The sequence below is a fragment of the Heloderma suspectum genome, chromosome 1 (assembly GCF_057233095.1).
Source record: "Heloderma suspectum isolate Gila_16-S chromosome 1, 16-S_ref, whole genome shotgun sequence".
NCBI lineage: Eukaryota > Metazoa > Chordata > Lepidosauria > Squamata > Helodermatidae > Heloderma > Heloderma suspectum.
In genome coordinates this window covers 216,964,861-216,984,050 of record NC_139458.1, presented here as the reverse complement: position 1 = coordinate 216,984,050, position 19,190 = coordinate 216,964,861, and positions in this window count along the sequence as shown.

Genomic DNA, 19,190 nt, shown 5'->3' with positions numbered 1-19,190 from the left:
TTTTGGTCACCTTCAGAGTTGTGCGGCAAGAGCATTTGAGATCACAGCTGCTCTGCTCCTTGCACGCATCCTCTATTTGTTGCACTTGGGATTTTCCCTCCTCTGGGGTAACTGTGCAAGGTTTTGATGGTGCATCAAGTGCCTCCCGACTAGGAGAGGCTGCGTGTGAAGCTTGATCCCAAACCCAATCCTGCAAACTTCCAATGGTTTATTTGTGCCACCCCGTTTTTGGTGCAAACCTGGATTTCACTCCTTGTAGCTCCTGCTGCAATATACTGAATGGGTACTGAATTTCTTACAAGCAAATAAACAAGATGCATAATATTATAGTCCTACATGGGAATAAAGCAACATAGCCTAGTCCAAAATTATGCAGTCATAATCAAATTAAATTTGTCTACTATTAAACCAACCAACGTTGTATTTGTCTAATTTACCACTGAAAACGATTTCAGCATGTCACCTTAATCTTTCCCTGTGTGTGTAAGTTGGATAGTGGAAACTTAAATTGTTTGGGAATGTGGACTATGGCATGGAACAGCTACTGAAACATGGTTTCCATGGACGTTATGGAGCTTATTACAACAGTCCCATCCTGTAATGTGCAGGGATGGACGAAAGTCACCTACCTGATCCTGATGCTTGCTTCGTGGTGGGGGGGAGGCGCTCCGTCCCTCCCCCCGAAATTCTGGGCGGGGGGGAGGCGCCCCGTCCCTCCCCGCCGAAATTCTGGGCATGGGGGAGGCGCCCCATCCCTCCCTGCCGAAATTCTAGCCGGGGGGGAGAGCCCCGCCTCTCCGGCCGCGAAAGTTCTTCTGCCGGGAAGAAGTAAAAAAAAAAAAAAACGTGATAGGCTAGGTAAAGATTTACGTAGCCTATCACGGCTAGATTTTCAAAAAGCACCGTGATAGGCTACGTAAAAGTTTCTGTAGCCTATCACGGCTGACTTTTGGGGGGGGGGGGAAGCACGTACACAAATGGCGGCGCCCATGGGTGCCGCCATTTGCGTTCCTTATTTTGGCACATCTAGTCTACGTAAATATTTACTTAGACCTCGGCGAAAATAAGGGCAACGCTATTAAGGGCTATTTGCATTGCCCTTATTTTCGCCGTAGTCTACGTAAATATTTACGTAGGCTAGATGTGCCAAAATAAGGAATGCAAATGGCGGCGCCCATGGGTGCCGCCATTTGCATACGCGCTTTTTTTTTTTCAAAGTCAGCCGTGATAGGCTACGTAAACTTTTACGTAGCCTATCATGGTGCTTTTTGAAAATCTAGCCGTGATAGGCTACATAAATCTTTACGTAGCCTATCACGTTTGTTGGTTTGTTTGTTTGTTTTCACTTGGAAATGGCGGCGGCGGCAGCCGGTCGGAAGACCAGCCGCCGCCGCCACGCCGCCGGGAGCCGCTGCCGCGAGGGACATTCACCGACGGTAAGTCCCATCCCGGGGGGGTGGCAGGGTGGTGGTGGACTGTTTCTCCACCAATTTGGAGGGGCCGAATGCGTTGGCATTTGGCCCCCCGGAGATTCGTGGAGAAATTCTCTGACATCCCTAGTAATGTGTGACTGGCACGTTTTGTTGATTTGGCTCACTTGGAAAGTGCCATTCCAGGCCATGTTTCTTCAATGCAGAGTATTGCCCAGAAGTAGAACGGGTATCGGAACATGGTTTCTGTGGACATTTTGTGGCTTCTTGCATCCCCGCCATGAAGATATATGTGACTGGTGAGTTTGGTTGATTGGGCTCATTCGGAAGTGTCCATTCCAGGCCATTCCACTCTGGATCTGTTCTGGGCATTGTGGGGTTAATAATAATGCAATATTGCAAGGGTTTTAGTCCTAAAATACTGTTCTCAAGCATTTCTAACACATGCCACTATTATTGGCATCTTGTTTTAATATAACCGTACCATTCTGGCTTTTACACCATACGCTTTAAAAGGGTGTTCTACATTGAAGGATCCAAGCCACATCTGCTGCTCCTCTCCAATAAATGAGATGAACCAACTTTTAGAAAGAGTGTGAAGCCGCTGGCTGAGTCATCATCATTATGGGTTGGTGCTTAACGATGGCCACCACTGCTGGGCCAGCAAAGCCTGGTCTGATTTGATGGTGGAGGCTCCCTCCAAAGTTTTAAATGCGTGGCTGCTGCCACTTCTCCTCGAGCCGGAAGAGCGCCCCTGTGCTTGTGAAGGCTCTTCTCTTCCCTCTTGGGCACAGAGGTGGTTGCTGCTGCTTCCCACCAAGCAGGAATAGTGCAAAGTGCTTTGGAAGCACAGGGCTTCTCAAGCAGGGAGATGGGTGCTGCCACTTTCCTCCCGAGTTGGAAGAGTGTTTTGCAAGCGCAGGGTATGCTGGTGATCAGCTGGTGCCCCTGTGCTTGCAAAGGCTCTCCTCTCTCTGCTTGGGAAGAAAGTGGCTGCAACCACCTTGGCGTTCTTCACACGGAGCTTTTATCAAGCGACTGAGATGGCTCCTTCACAGAAGTTTGCGGGCGCTTTACATGACACTGTGACCCTCCAGGGCGTCTCTTGCCTTTTATTCCGTTTTTAAATAGACGGCAAATAATGAGCTACCAAATTACCCTGCTGTGTCACGCTTGAGTTTCCTCTGTGAAAAGAGGAAAAGCAGCATGAAGAGGAGCGAGATCAATGAAAGTTAATGGAAGATTCAGGTACGGGGAGAAGACTCAGGTATGGGGAGAAGGAGGGGGAAGGGGTGGGGGAGAAGGAAGTGGGGGAAAGGGGGAGTCGCTGCGATCCTGAATCACAGAAGCAGAAAGCCATGTTTTAAATGCAGGATTTTAGGCTGGTGTAGAGATGCCCCTTGCTGCTTGATTGAGGAGAGTGTTTTGCAAGCTCATATCACGTTGACTATCGGTAGCCGGTGTTGCTCGCCTTGCTCTCCCTACTCTGGCAGGGAGGTAGCTGTTGCCTCCGCTTCCCTCTCGGGCAGGGAGTGTGCTTTGTGTAGTCTGTGACTTGAGTTGGGAGGAGGGGAAGTGCAGTGTGTGTGTCTGTGTGTATGGGAGTCTTCACATGAAGTTCTTGAAATGAGGGATAACACTGCTTCATTTTATTTTTTAAAAGCTGCTGTGATATACCCTCTATTAGAAGTCTTGCCTAACAGGCAAAAATAGTGGAAATGGTTACGGGTGGGCTTCTAATGCTGCAAACAAGAGTTTCCAGTGTAGCAAGCAGGAAAGGGAGATTTCTACAGTTTTAAGAGCTTGCAAACGAATCCCATTGCAAACGAGTCCCATTCCTGCATTGTCCCATTCCTGCTTGCAAAGAACTTTAAAATGAGTCCCGCTTCTGCTTGCAGCAACTTGGAAGTGGCAGTTCCTGGAATGACCGTGTGACTTTTGCTGTTCCAGGGACTGCTGCTGAGTGAAAGCAGGCTGTGAAGAGCCCGGTTACGCTGTGAGTGCAGGGGAGACATTTTAAAAGTAAAAAACATAAGTAGAAGTCTCCAGAGCCACCTCCTACACTAAACAAGGTAGATGGAACCCCTGCCTCCCCACTTCCACTAGAAGATTCTTCAAAATTCTCCCCCTCCCTGCAAAAGAGGCAGAAAAAGCAATTCCTCTTTCAAAGGGAGGGAAGGCTTTCACGAAAATAGGGGGCAGGGTTTGACACAGCACTAATTCGAATAGAGCAGGACTGCCCATTTCAGCTTTGTCAGAAAGCTCTTTCTGGCAGGATTTGAAAGTCAGAATCAGATAGTCTCAGGAAGTTTTAGAAACTGGATATTGGGAAAATATGCTTGGAAACATCAAAGAGCAGGGCTTTGTTGGGTCATTTTGGACCGGCCTCCTACTTTGGAAGGTTCCAACTTAACATAATTGTGCTAGTATGCTCACTTGACAGTGCCAGAAATTAGTAGCATATATATTTATGGAGTAGTGCTAGTCACCCAGCTTGAGAGACTTTTGTTGAGTCAGGTGGTTTGACTTCATTCCACAGCAGCTTAAACTGGCTTGGGAAATTCCACTCACAATGTGAAAATGATGCCCACATGTGGGAATTCAGGATGGATTTAGCTCGATCATGTTTAAGTAAATAAATATACACAGTCTTTGGAAGACCTTTGTATAGACACCTCGAACAATGAGAAAGGAGGCTGGAGAAGAAGACACCAATCAAAGTGAGGATTATACTTGGGTCCAGTAGCGGGTAGGCAATAGGATGGGGGGGGGGCAGATGTTTTGGATGACAACTCCTATAATACCTGATCACTGGCCATGATGGCTGGAAGAGATGGGAGCTGTAGTTCAAAACATCTGGCGGCAACAGGTTACCATTCCTCAAGACCTTTAATTAAACATATGATATTCTCCACCCTTATCTCTACCCATATCATTCTTCATGTTTGGCTTGATACAAGGAAGAGCTTCCCTTTATATTTCTAATTCCAATGCATTTAGTCTGTGGGAGGGAAGGAAACCTCTCCCTTTTCAAATAAAAAATGTCATTCCCCCTCCTCATCTATTAAATAATATCAATTGCTGAATAGGGTCTGCAAAAAACACAGAGTGTCTTACTAGATAGGTGACACTTTACTACCCAGATATATAAAACAGGAGCACAGCAGCAAAACCTGGTGACATTTGCAGGAGCAAGTGGTTTTCTTGTCTCCTGTGCCCCTTTTGCCCCCTCTCTGCCCTCGCACAAAGAAAGAGAAAAGATGGGAACTTTTAGACATAATTAATAATGCAATATTTCAGGAAAGGAGATGGATTGGCAGAACCCACATAAAAGAAATTGCAGGAAAATGAGCTTGCTTATAATACCATGCTTGCAAAACAAGCCTCTGATATCTCCCTCTTGACTTGGCTTCTGTTGTCTACCAGGGCAATCATATCCAACTGTAATTGTCTAACAATTGTTCCGCACTGAGAAAATAGTTCTGATTACAGACATTAACACGTTTAGGCATTAAGTTTCCCTGCTGTAATTACCCTTGAGCTTAGTCTCACAAATGAATTAATATGCTGATCTCCTGGACTAATAGAAGTAGCAAAAGAGTGATGAATTGCTTCCAAATCAGATAAAATCAAGCATGACATCATTTAATTAATTTCTTCATTGGGGGAAGTATCTAAAGGAAGAGGGTGATGGAAAGTAGATACGTTGCCTCTCTGTGTGGGATTCTACCTGCGCCCCCATATGCAGATGTGACCACAGAGCAGGGGCAAAGGGCTTTCTCGTAGACAGTACAAGCTAAGTTCTGCAGATGTCTGTCTGGGCAGTTTGGACCCAGGGTATTTTTTTTTTCACAATCCTGAGGCTTTTCAGAATGGATTTAATGACCTGCTGCCATATTTCTTCTGTTGTAAGCATCGCAAAGGGCTAGGGGCCATTTGTTACATGGTGTGGGTAACACTTCTTTATGGCTCCATCCCATGTTACTCCAGTAATCTAGGAATGCAGACAAGTGGGAGGGAGGGTGATCACATGAAAAGAAACATGATAATTACACTGTTTCCCCACCCCCCATCCCGCTTCTGCATCTAGCCTCTGATGTTGGTGTGGTTCTTTCTATGAGGTGCTGTTCGTTCCTCCCCCATATATTCTGCATTCCTCCCCCATGTGATGGAGCAATGTGGCAGTAGCAACCATGTGGCCTTTGTACTGTAAGAACTGGCCCTAAAATGACTTTATTTATCTAGTGCCATCAGTGACTTTGGTGCTTTGCAGAGTACAAGACCACAGGTCCCTGCTTCAAGGCGTTTCCAACTAAAACATGACACAGCAGAAATAACAGAGGGCAAGGAGGGAAGGTGAGGCGATCATGCCTGGGTGCTAGAGTTTCATAACAGCATGACAGCAGTATACATGGGTCTCCCCAAAAAACAAGAAGGATCACATATGTCTACCGTTGTCTTGTTTGTGCATGACGCTGTGCCGTTACCAGCATGACAGCATGAGAGGAAATGATTCCACAAACAGCCACCATGAGATCAAGAGAGATAACTCTAGTCTGTAGTGTCTGCACTAGCTTGAGTGGATACTGACATTTTGAAATTGGAGATGTGTCTGTAGGCTGAACATTTGGGGAAAAAATTGAGGGATCTATAAAAATTTCAAGTGAAGTTAGAGGAGGTTTGGCATTTGCTAAGGTTCTGTCTTCGTTCACAAGAGAAAAAAACAGCACAATACTATCTTTTAATACATATAGAAAAACAAATCCAAACTGTGGATCTCTAAGCAAAGGCGAAAGAAGCCAGGGTCAAGTGATACCAAAGAGAAAAGAGCACAGTATATCCCCAACCTTCCCTTCCCCCAATGAAAGACAAAAGCAATGTAAGCCAAATGTGGTTTGGCTTTAAACCAATGTCTGCTTTCATTTGCTGTTGCCTTTGGGGTGTGTGATCTGGCATATTTTACTTTTGTTCCAGTGTTCTCCTTTGGTTTGGACAGATTGATTATACAGTGAAAAGGTGGGCTGTTCTTCTCAGAAGCAAAGGGCTGGATGCGCCTGATCCCGTCTGATCTTGGAAGCTAAGCAGGGTCAGCCCTGGTTAGTACTTGGATGGGAGATCGCCTGGGAATCCGGCTTCTTGCACTGAGCAGTGGGTTGAACTCGATGGTCTTGTAGGTCCCTCCCAACCCTATGGTTCTATGAAATATGTAATTATCTAGAACTCTTTGCAATTTTGCTTGTGATATTATAGGCTATATACTACTGGGTTTGCACTATATTTTACTGAATGTTTCTTCAAAATAATATTTCTGGTTCCTTCCTGTCAGTCAAAGAGGTATCAGTGTCACACAACCTCTTCTAGACATGCCAAATGACAAAGATCATGCACAGAACTGGTTGTGTAAATGGTCATCCAGAGCCTGTGGCTTTGTTATACCTCATATCATGAAGTAGTTTTTCACATATTAGGTCATTGATCTCAAGGTGACTTCTGCTCACCTTCTGCATCAAGCTGGGGAAGAAAGAGCAGCAAATCCATAGTAAAACTATGAATATTAACTTACCACAGATAATTAGGTTTGACTTCAGTGCAGTTATTTCCTGATTCTCAGCCCAAACCCATCCTAAAATGTGTTACATATTGGCACTGTCTGCCTTAAAAATAAGCTGACTCAATATAAGGTGATACTATACCTGACTTGGGTCTAGGAGGATAATGTTCTTTCAAAACCACTTTGCCTTCATGATCAGAAAAGTAGTTCTCCATCTTCCACTGCAGTTCCCTCAATCTTTTTTCTTCCTATACACAAAGGGCACCAGCTTAGATGGCATTTTAAAAGATTTGGCAAATTCAGGGAGGATAGGCCCATAGGCTACTACTAACACATGATCTCTAAACATGGAACCTCCATGTTCAGAGGCATTGTAACTCAGGTTGTGCAGTGCCCAAATATGGCCTGAAGTGATTACTTGAAGGACTACCTTCACCCACACCAAACTGCCCACACTCTGAAATTATCCCTGCTGGTGGCCCTGCTTGTGTGTCTGCCTGTCAAAGAAATTAGGCTGGTGAGGAGAGAGGATAGGGCCTACACAGTAGTGACCCCCTGCATGCAGAACACAGTTCTAATTCATGTTTGCGAGGCCCATCAAGCAGCCACTAAAGATTTACCTGTTTACCTTGGCCTATAACAGGGTTAGGAATGTATTGGGCATATAGCATTCTCTGATTTTAATTGTTAATTTTATTTTTATTACTGGTTTATTATTGTTTTTATCATTTTATTGTATTTTGTGGTTTTGAATTCTGTACACTGCCTTGGGGTGGTTTACCCTAACATCTTTTAAATACATGCATATATTTCCATAATTCAGTCTTGGACCGAATCCATTTGACATTTTGTACTTAGACATTTCAGCTTTAATATATCAAAGCTTCAGATTTATTAAGGGCACAATCCTATGGCCGCTAGACAGCATCTAGACAGCCATAGAATTTTTTGGTTCCCAGAAATCTGACTCCCCACCTCTTCCCCCCCCACCTCATAGGAGGTGCAGGTTGTCCCCGGCTCTGTGCACGGAAGAACAGTGCAGAATGACCAAAAAGGGAGCATTCCTGGGGGTGGGGAGGTGACCATGCAAGTCCTGTTATATTATATATGCTTCCTATGCACTGTCCAGCCTCCTCCCGCCCCCCGGTGCCTGATTAGACAGCTGAAATTGGCCGTCTAGCTGCAAATGCAGGGTGGCTAGAGCACATAGAAGATCCCCTCTGCACTCCACCCACGCTGCACTGGATAGTCGGTTGCCTCCGAGTTTGGAGGCAGCTGACTATCCCCATAGGACTGAGCCCTCCAACATTGACAGTTTTATATGACACTTGTATATTGCCCTTCATCCAAGTAGGTCAGGATGGCGTATCCCCATTTTGTCATCACAACTCTGTTTAGGTGAAGAGATAGTGATTGGCTGGATGAAATCTAGTGAACTTCCTGGCTGAGCAGAGATTTAAACCCAGGTTTCCCACTCCAAGTCCAGCACCCTATTCACTATACCACACTGATAGGGTCTTAATTTTGAAATTGTATTTTCTACATTTCTGAAATTACACCACGCCCATAGGGGGGCTTTTTGTCCATGGGCAGGATCCAACGGGGTGCTTATGACCCCTGCAATTCTCTTGCACCCTGCATATTCTGTTGTGCAAGTGGTGGGTCCCACCAATCCTGTTGCACAAGCAGGACCCACCACTTGTGCAACAGAGATTTAGCACTTCCCAGAGGAAGCACTGAAATAACCAGAAATGCTCATTTCTCGATTGAGACATGTCAGTGGAGCTCCCTTATGCAAGCTCTGCCAACTTGCCCTGTTCCTGAAATAGGTGTTTTTATTAATTTCCAGAAGTGCCAGATGGATCTCGCAATGGACATCGCTTGCAGACAGGAATTGGCGGGGCTTACGAGAATTGGCAAAGGCATAAGCGCCCCGTTGGATTCTGCCCCATGCCCCCAAACTCTACCTCCAAACCCTACTTTGCTATTTTTGCTTAATATAAACAAAAGCAAGTGACAAAGCTTGCTGACTATTTTGCAGCTCTTTGGTTGAACCTAATAAAGTTATCATCCTGTCAATGTTTGGTTGTTGTTTTTTTAATTCAGATGAATCAACAAGGCTGCAAACACTCCATAAATAGACCAATTCACTTTAAAGCTTTATTTTTCTGGATTTGTTTTCATTAAAAATCATACATTATCTCCCCAAAGACCATTTCTCTTGCAAGTTTTCACTTGATAAACAAAACAGCTAGGTGCTTGAACTGTTCTTGCCCCATAATAGAATGCCTATACTTTTAGATTAGTGCTAGGTTGTTTTCTGTGCCTGCTACATTCACTGGCAGTGTCCCAAAAATCTTTAGGTGCGTGCACATCACACTGAAAATTAGTTGCAAATCTTCAGAAGTCAAGAAACCAGATAGAACATTTTTTAACAGATAGAATCTGTTATATTTTTAGGCTACAAGCCTGGATCTTTGAAAAATCATGAATTAGATAGCATAGCATTACCTCCTACTTTTTGTAAACCTTGTGAATATGGTAGTGATATTACTAGGGATGTACGAAACCCCCTTACCTGGAGTCTGCGGGGGGTTTGCAGGGTGGGGAGGTGATCCGTCCCTCCCCCTGGAATCCTTGCCAGCCGGCTCTGCTCCACGGTTAGTCTACGGAGCCGCCGGCAGACTTCCGTCCGCTGCCGGTCTGCGGACGCAAATGGCGTCCGGCGTAGCGGACGCCATTTGCGCCCCTGCCCTTTGCCATGATAGGCTACATAAATCTTTACGTAGCCTATCACAGCAAAGAGCAGGGATACAAATGGCATAGCGGATGCTATTTGCGTCCCTGCTCTTTGCCGTGATAGGCTACGTAAAGATTTACGTAGCCTATTACCACAAAGACCAGGGGCGCAAATGGCATCCGCTACGCCATTTGCATCCCTGCTCTTTACCGTGATAGGCTACATAAATATTTACATAGCCTATCACAGCAAAGAGAAGGGACGTAAATGGCATCCGCTATGCTGGCCACCATTTTCTTCCAGACGGATCGGACCCGGCCAGACGGATCGGACCCGGCCAGTGGCAGGTAGGATCTGTTCCGGGGCAACTTCGCGGGGTGGCGGAGGTGGGTGGTCCATTCCACCACAGACTCCGAGGGGCCGGATTCTTTAGAATCCAGCCTCATTGGAGTCCGTGGCAGAATTCTCTAACATCCCTAGATATTACCTAACTATTTTGAAGGCATTAGATTGGAGTTAGAGGATGTATCTGGTGGCTTTTCTTTATTATCAATTGCCAAAGATACAGGGCTCTTCCAAACAGAGCTTTTAATGTTCTATTGACTTTCTTTGTTTGCGGGATTTGGTGGGCTGCCCACATGATGTCATCAGTCTCCTGCAGTCATCCCGTGTTTTCACCCCTGCTTCTCAAGTATTTTCTCATATGGGGGAAAATCCGTTACAATTTTCCTGGCCTTGATCTGCAAAAAAAACACCACCACCCAGTGGCGTGGCTGCCTGAATTCAGAAGCTTGCTATGGCCATTGTAGCTTATTTTCCTGCCCTATGCATGCCAGCCACATGCTGCGTCATTACCATAATTACCCTTGCCAGGCATGGTTTGTTGTGTGGTCCAAACCTAGCGAAGGTGGTGGTGGGGCTGGATTACAAATCACCCCACAACCCACAGCTTGTTCTAGGCTTGTGGAATGGTTTGTAACCCACTCCCACCACACCCCCTTGCTGGGTGCAGAGGACACAACAAACCATACCTGGCAAGGATAGGTATGGTAATGACGCATCATGCAGTTGGCATGTGCAGGGCGGAAAATAAGCTATGACTACTTATTTTCCCTCCCCAGTCATGCAAACCCAGCCATTGTTCTGTGGGATGCAGCTGTGGCATGCTGGGGCTGTGTACCCATGGCTTCAGGCAAGCCAGCAGCCATGTTACTGCCTCGCCCAAAGCCAATTGCGCCTTCTCCTCTCTGTCCACTGCTGCTGATTCTGCAGCAAATAGTTCTTGGTTTTTTTATACCCATCCCATCCCATCCCATCCCAACACACACACACACACACACAAATATATATACTAGGCTATGAGGTGTAGGGAAATAATATTTTGTGCAGAGGTTTTTGTTGTTGTTGCTTGTTTCCCAGAGGAAGTGCACAATTCTGGAAGACCAGAAGTTCACTGCTGCGGCTTCCTTCACACTTCCTGATTTAATTATTTATTATTATTTTTATTTATTACATTTCTATACTGCCCCATAGCCGAAGCGCTCTGGGCGGTTTACAGAGTTAAATGCTTAATGTTTTGAAAGGTTAAGATTCACATTGCTGAGGTTTGTCTTTTATTCCCATGCTCTTGAATGGGAGCTGGGTCAGATCCACTTTAAGCCTGCCCCTCACGTGCCCGCCTCTTGCTCACCAACATTTTGCCCACCTTATTGTTTGGAGGGTAGATCTTAAGATGGCAGGTGGCAGCTGCAGAGCAGAGCGCTGGCTCCACTCCCATTCAAAAGTGCCGTTGGTGCTCTTTTGGGGAGTGGGGAGAAGAAGGAAGAGACTGCAGTGGGCAGGTGGGCAAAATGGAGAAGGAAGTGGCTGTGGCTGTAGCTGAGGAGAGGGGAAAATGGCTGGGCAGGGGGTTAATCCTCCCCTCCCTGAACACCATGGTCCTAATCTGCATGTACATGGGAGTAAAACACAGGCCTTGCTTACAGGCCTGTAGCCAGGGGTGGGTTGGGGGTGGGGGCTGCCCCTCTAAACATTTTTTTTAGTAATTAAAAAACAGTTTACAATTTTGTCTTTAAAAGGACTGCAAACCAGATGAATGACCCCACACACACCTTTTTGACAGTCCCCCCCTCCCAACTCTTAGGCTGGGTACGGGCCTGCTCAGTTATGTGAAGTTTAACCATTAAACCAGGGTGAAGGAAGCCACAGCAGTGAACCTTTAATCTTCCAGAATTGCACAATTTTGGAGAAAGAAACCACCCCCAGCCAAATCCCCTCCACACTAACAATGTGGTCAAGGAGAGCAGCTAAGGGAGGGGAGACCTTTGCTACATCCTGTCATTCTCCATCCACGGGTGTGGACAGAATGTAGTGGGACGTAGTCACGTAGCAGCAATTTCCTCCAACACTGTGGAAAGTTCCATGGCAATTGAGCTTGTAGCTGACAGTGGAAAAGCAATGATCAGAGCCCTCCGTCTGGAAGAGCCGAGAATACCCTATATTGAAGTCATTTTCGTCTTGTATTTGTTCATCTACTTCCCTAGTTAGCTCATGGCCTTAGTCAGATTGCAGAAAGGCCTTGTGTGTTTTAAAACACCAGGGATTGATTGGCATCCTTTAGCTTCGTTAAGTTTGCTTTATTTAGCCTCCTTAAATCTCTAGCTGCCTTATTTGTAATTTATAGCTGGAAATGGCAGTGTCATGTGTGGACACTGGTCATTTACTCAACCACATTTTGGGCTTGTAAGTTCTACCAGCAACACTGTCTTCAACTGTCCCTGGGATCAGTGTCCCTCATTATTATGGTTCTTTGGCCTTCCCTTTTGCCTATGCACAAAGAACTCTGGGAACTGGCAGTTCTTGAGAGCATGTCACATAGGGAAGTACAAATTTAGATTTGTACACCCAAACTGGAGCTTAGCATGGGTCCTTTTTTGCTTTTAAATGTTTTTTTTTTCTGAATGGAATACAGGAAAATACTTATGGAGTGATTGAATACCACCCACACAAATTTAAGTCCCAGCACCTCCTTTTAGAAATTAAGCACTGGCCTCAGTGGTGTTGCAAGAAAACTACAACCAGAGAACACATACATTAGGTTCCCCTCCACTCAACAACCCACTCCTCATTTTCTCTTCCTCGGCAACTCTTTTAAAAAAGACCAAATCATTTTAAATCCCTCCCTTTTCTTGTTATATATCTGCATGTAGGGGTGAACGAAAGTCGCTTACCTTTTCTCGCAGCTTTTTCGCGGTGGGGGGGAGCGCTTCGCTGCTCCCCCCGCGAAGTTCAGCCCGGGGGGGGGGAGGCTTCCCGCCTCGCCCGGCCAAAATTCAGGCCGGGGGGGAGGCTTCCCGCCTCGCCCGGCCGAAATTCAGGCCGGGGAGGAGGCTTCCCGCCTCGCCCGGCTGCGAACACGAAAGTAAAAAAAAAAAAGTCCCCTGATAGGCTACGTGACGATTCACGTAGCCTATCACGGCTAGATCTGGAAAGTCAGCCGTGATAGGCTACGTGAATCGTCACGTAGCCTATCACGGGTGACTTAAAAAAAAAAAAAAGCGCGTACGCGAATGGCGGCCCCCGTAGGGAGCCGCCATTCGCGTTCCTTATTTAGTTGCTGTAGTCTACGTCAATGTTTACGTAGACTACGGCGAAAATAAGGGCAACGCAAATAGCGTTCCCTTATTTTCGCCGTAGTCTACGTAAACATTGACGTAGACAACAGCAACTAAATAAGGAACGCGAATGGCGGCTCCCTATGGGGGCCGCCATTCGCGTACGGGCTTTTTTTTTTTTTTAAAGTCACCCGTGATAGGCTACGTGACGATTCACGTAGCCTATCACGGCTGACTTTGCAAATCTTGCCGTGATAGGCTACGTGAATCGTCACGTAGCCTATCAGGGGACGTGTTTTTTTTTTCTTTCATTGCAATGGCGGGGGCGGCAGCCGGTCGAAAGACCGGCTGCCGCTCCCGCCCTGCTCGAACACCGGACGAACCGCCAGCCGGACCCGCCGCCGGGAGGGACATTCAGGGAAGGTAAGTCCCGTCCCGGGGGGGGCGGGGGGCGGAGGATTTCTCCCCGAAACTTGTTCGGGGGGCCGAACACGTTGGCGCTCGGCCCCCCGAAGTTTCGGGGAGAAATTCTCCGCCATCCCTATCTGCATGGCTCTCCTTTCTCTGAATTAGTTTGTGCTAAGATCTCATAACTGAGCCCCAGAGTATGGAAGGAAAGCACCTCTGCGTGCATGTGCAGATAGTTTCTTTTTCTCATTATCCTGCTTTCCTTCACAATTAGCATTCCAGAGCATCTGAACGCATGCATAGGCAGGATTTCCAATACAACGACTAAGGACGCAATCCTATTTAGATAGGCGACCATCTCCGAACTCGGAGGCGACCGCCTATCCAATTCAGGGCAGGAGAAGCACAGAGGGGATCGTTCCCTCCGCGCTTCTCCTGCCCTGCATTTTCAGCTAAACAGCCGATTGTGGCTGTCTAGCTGTGGGAGGGCAGAGCGGGGGAGGAGACTGCTGTACGACACATCCAATGTGCCGTACAGGCATTTCCGCCCTCCCTGCCCTGGAACGCCCTCCGGGAACGCCCCTTTTCAGCCACTCCGCGCTCCTTTTGTGAGCACAGAGCATGGGGCTGTTCCACGCTGCCTCCAAGGCAGCGCCGAAGTGAGTGGAGGTGTGGGCTCCGAGGTCGGCTCCCAGAAAACCAGATATCCTATGGCTATGTAGCTGCTGTCTAGCGGCCATAGGATTGCTCCCTAAGCCCCAAATCTTTTGCCTCCACAGCAAAAGCCACTCCCTGTTTTTCTCCCTCCTGCATTTCAGCACCCAAAAAGATTGTCTTTTTAGACATACCAGCAGTGGAAAACACTTTTCATTTTTAAAAGTGTTCATCTTCATTTGTTTATCAATACAAAATGGAGAGAGAGTATGTGAGGCACAAGAAACAGTTCCTCTGTCTAGACTCCTAGCCTTCTTGCCCTCCCCTTCAAATGTTTATTCCAGCTCCCATAAGCCAATAGTAAATACATGTAATTTGCATTTAATACTATGACTTTTAAGAAGGAAGTTCAGAGAGAGGTGAAAAAATTGCAAGTGGATTCAAAAGAAGACATTTTGCCAGTTTCTCTGTCTCAGATCACAGCACTAAAAGTTACATGACAACAATATTTTTAGCATCACCATAACTAATTGGGTATCACCATAACCAAGTGGGCATAGAACTGACTATAGATACAAGCTTGCTTGCTATTTAATTTGTGATACCTGTGTTGAGCTTGAACTGACATATTAATGTATGGGGGGGTAAGGAAGGTGAAAGACAATATTCCCTGAAAACTGGGGTGTCTAGAGGGGGGAGTTTTCAGTGGAGTTCTGAAAAACGTGGTATTCCTGGCTGAAAAAAGACAGTTGGAGGATAAAGCCTATGACCATCCAAATGCCCTTAGAGATAGATTTTAGGAAGAGGTTTATTTGCTATTACCTGCATAACTATATTTTGAGATTAGGGATGTCAGAGAATTCCGCCATGGATCTCGGGGAGGCCGAATGCCAGCACATTCGGCTCCCTGAAATCGGTGGCGGAACAGTCTGCCACCCCCCCCTCCACCCCCGGGACGGGACGTACCTGGGGCGGATCTTCCTGGCGGCAGCAGTTCTGGCGGCGGCTCCGGTGACGGTTCGGTGGCAGTGGCTGCAGCAGCCGGTCTTCCGACCAGCTGTCGCCACCGCCATTTCCAGTTAAAAAAAAAAAAAAGACGTGATAGACTACATAAAGATTTACGTAGCCTATCACAGCTAGCTTTTAAAAAAAAACGTGATAGGCTACGTAAATGTTTACGTAGCCTATCACAGCTGACTTAAAAAACAACAACAACAACAACACGCGTACGCAAATGGCGGCGGCCACAGCCACCACCATTTGCATTCCTTATTTTGGCACGTCTTAGTCTACATCAAGATTTACATAGACTAAGATGGCGAAAATAAGGAATGCAAATGGCAGCGGCCGTGGCCGCCGCCATTTGCGTACGCACGTTTTTGTTTTGTTTTTTAAGTCAGCCATGATAGGCTACGTAAACATTTACGTAGCCTATCACGGCTGACTGCAGGGACGCAAACGGTGGCGGCTACGGCCGCCGCCATTTGCGTCCCTGCTAGCCAGCGGCCGGATGTCTGGCTGCTGGTGGAGCCACCCGGCGGCTCCGCAGAATCCCTGTGGAGCACAGCCGGCCGGCCAGGATTCCGGGGGGGGGGAGGAATGGAGCACCTCTCCCCTCGTCCAGGATTCCGGGGGGAGGGACGGAGCGCCTCCCCCCCCCCATCAACATAATCCGCGAAAGGTAAGTGACTTTCGTACATCCCTATTTGAGATACAGGGTATTGAATTGTTTGAAACTGGCATTTAATACTGAGGGAGAGATTTGAGCTGGGTTATGTATTGGGATTAAGAGTTCTCTGTGATGCTCTGGTAATAAACGTCTAGGCAGAACTCAGCCTCTTTGAGATGGTTGCTTCCTGTGTTGTACAACAGTCAAGATGTTGGGGAAGTGCCATAGCTCAATGACAGAGCACCAGCTTTGCATGCAGAGGATCCCAGGTTCAGCCTCTGGCATCTCCAGTTAAAAGGGCCAAGCACCGGGTGATGGGAAAGATCCTGCCAGTCCAAGCTGAAAATACTAGAGTAGATGGACAAATAGTCTGTCCTGGTGTAAGACACTTTTCTGTGTTCCTAACAAAACAAAGCATAGAAAAAGGCAGGGATTCAAAAATGTTATGGTGAAGTTGGGTACCCATGCCGGAAACAGACAGCCTGTGGTACTATGAGGTATTTTTTACTCAAATTAAAACATTTATGGAATTGGATTACAGTAATCATTCACCACAACTATATTAAGGAATAAGGATACAAACTAAGTACAAATGGCCTGATCATTGTTTTGGTGTAAACTGAAAGATTTGTGCTGAGCATCTGACCCAGCCAGCATTGTTAAAGATTGCATGTTTTCAAATATCTTTGGGGGAGGGGGGTGCAGTATGTTAATAATCAAATATTTGTATGCAGTCAGCCTTTGAAGCAAGTAAATGCCCTCTAACTGTAATTCTAGCGTGGTCAAGGTAATAGACCTTTCTCATTAAGTGCCTCCAAATTTCCAATCTATCCATGAACGTGAAAAATCTGTGCTAATTAAGGCCTGTCATATAGGCCAACAGTGCAGAGAAAAGGTAAAGGGCTTCTGGAGAATTCTTTTAAAGACAGAATTGACATTAATATTATTGGAATTTTCTACCCTTAGTAATACCATACTGTGGTTTCGTTATTCATACAACTGCACTATTTAAAATATTAGGACTTATTGTTTAACTGAAGATAAAGAGGCTTGTTTTACATGGAAGTTGCTTAATCCTAAAAAAAAAAAAAAAAATTGTGATGCACTTAGTTTTATCTTGTCTAAATGAAAGAAGGGGGTGAAACTGTGGGTAGCTGGTTGCCTTGTCTGTTGTGATTTTCACTGGGTGAGACATTTGTTCAGTTCACATTTTAATTTAAACTTATCTAATTTCGCACTTTCATAACAGTATGTTCCATTATTTTTGTTCTACTTGCCACTTTGAAATAAAGGCTGAACTCGGATATGTACTCCATAAAATACTGTATTGAAGAAATTGTATTGAGTCTGTTTCCCGCCTCCCAGCTGAGCAGAGCAGAGCAGAGCAAGCTGCTCCAGCTGGTCCAGGGACTACAGAAGCAGGCAAGCTCCCAGAGAGCGAGCGAACAGAGCGAGCGAACAGGGGGAGCAAACAGGAGTTGGCCAGGGGAGTTGCAGTGGTTGAAGAGACAAAGGAGACAAAGGAGACAGAGGCTAAGAGGTAAGTGGGTTGCAGGAAGCCCAGGGCGCTGCCCTTTATCCTTCTGACTGGCTGTGAGCTCACCAGGAGCTTCTGAGAGCTCCAACTGAATTGGAGGGGTGTGGCCTGAGTACTCCCAGCAGCTGACTGGGCGGGAAGCTTCAGTCTGTTTCCCGCCTCCCAGCTGAGCAGAGCAGAGCAGAGCAAGCTGCTCCAGCTGGTCCAGGGACTACAGAAGCAGGCAAGCTCCCAGAGAGCGAGCGAACAGAGCGAGCAAACAGGGGGAGCAAACAGGAGTTGGCCAGGGGAGTTGCAGTGGTTGAAGAGACAAAGGAGACAGAGGCTAAGAGGTAAGTGGGTTGCAGGAAGCCCAGGGCACTGCCCTTTATCCTTCTGACTGGCTGTGAGCTCACCAGGAGCTTCTGAGAGCTCCAACTGAATTGGAGGGGTGTGACCTGAGTACTCCCAGCAGCTGACTGGGCGGGAAGCTTCAGTCTGTTTCCCGCCTCCCAGCTGAGCAGAGCAGAGCAAGCTGCTCCAGCTGGTCCAGGGACTACAGAAGCAGGCAAGCTCCCAGAGAGAGAGCGAACAGGGGGAGCAAACAGGAGTTGGCCAGGGGAGTTCGGCAGGGGAGGTCAAGGGGGAGGCCCCTAACATTTTTTTTTTAACTAACTTTTTCCCATTTATTTGTCTTGTAACACACACTTCCACACCAGTGGGACTCTGCTTTTAACCTCTACTGAGTAGAGGAGCAGGCACAGGCTAGTCTAGAACAATCACAAAGCTAGACACAAAAAGGGAAAAGGGGCTATGGAAGGACAAGACTCTCCAGTGGTGGTGACCTGCAAGGTGTGTGCCATGTTTGTTTTCTTGCCTGAGAACAACATGGCCTACACCTGCAACAAGTGCAAGTTGATCACGCTGCTGGAGGAAAAAGTAAGTGGACTGGAGCGGCGACTGTCAACCCTCCGGGGAATAAGAGAACACGAAGAGTTCTTGGACAGAATGGGGGAACTACAGCAGCAAAGGGCAGACCAGAAGCTTGAAGAGCAACAGCAAGATGAGGCAGAAGTGGGAAATGCTGAGGAGAAGAAAAATGGAGTAGAGGATACTCCTTGGAAAACGGTGACAGTTAGGAGAAGAAGAACTAGACGCCACTCTGCACCAGTGGAAGCGGTGGAGCTGTGGAACCGATTCCAGGTACTTGCAGATGAGACTGGAGGACAGCCTCCAGAGGAAGAATCACAGGGGAACCTGCATGAGAGTGAGCAAGAGGCTAAAGGTCAGTCAAACAGAGGCGATGAAACCCAGGCCTACAAGAAGAAGAAGAGAAGAGTGGTAGTAGTGGGAGACTCCTTGCTGCGTGGGATCGAGACCCAAGTATGTCGCGAAGACCCGTGGACTCACCAGGTATGTTGTCTCCCGGGAGGACAGATTAGAGACGTGACTGAAAGGTTGCCTGCACTCATAAAGCCCACTGACAGGTATCCCTTTCTTCTCATCCATGTGAGAACAAATGATACCGCCAAGCGGAGCTACGAAGAGATCACGTCAGACTTTGAAGCTTTGGGAAGGAAACTCAAGAACTTTGGGGCCCAGATAGTT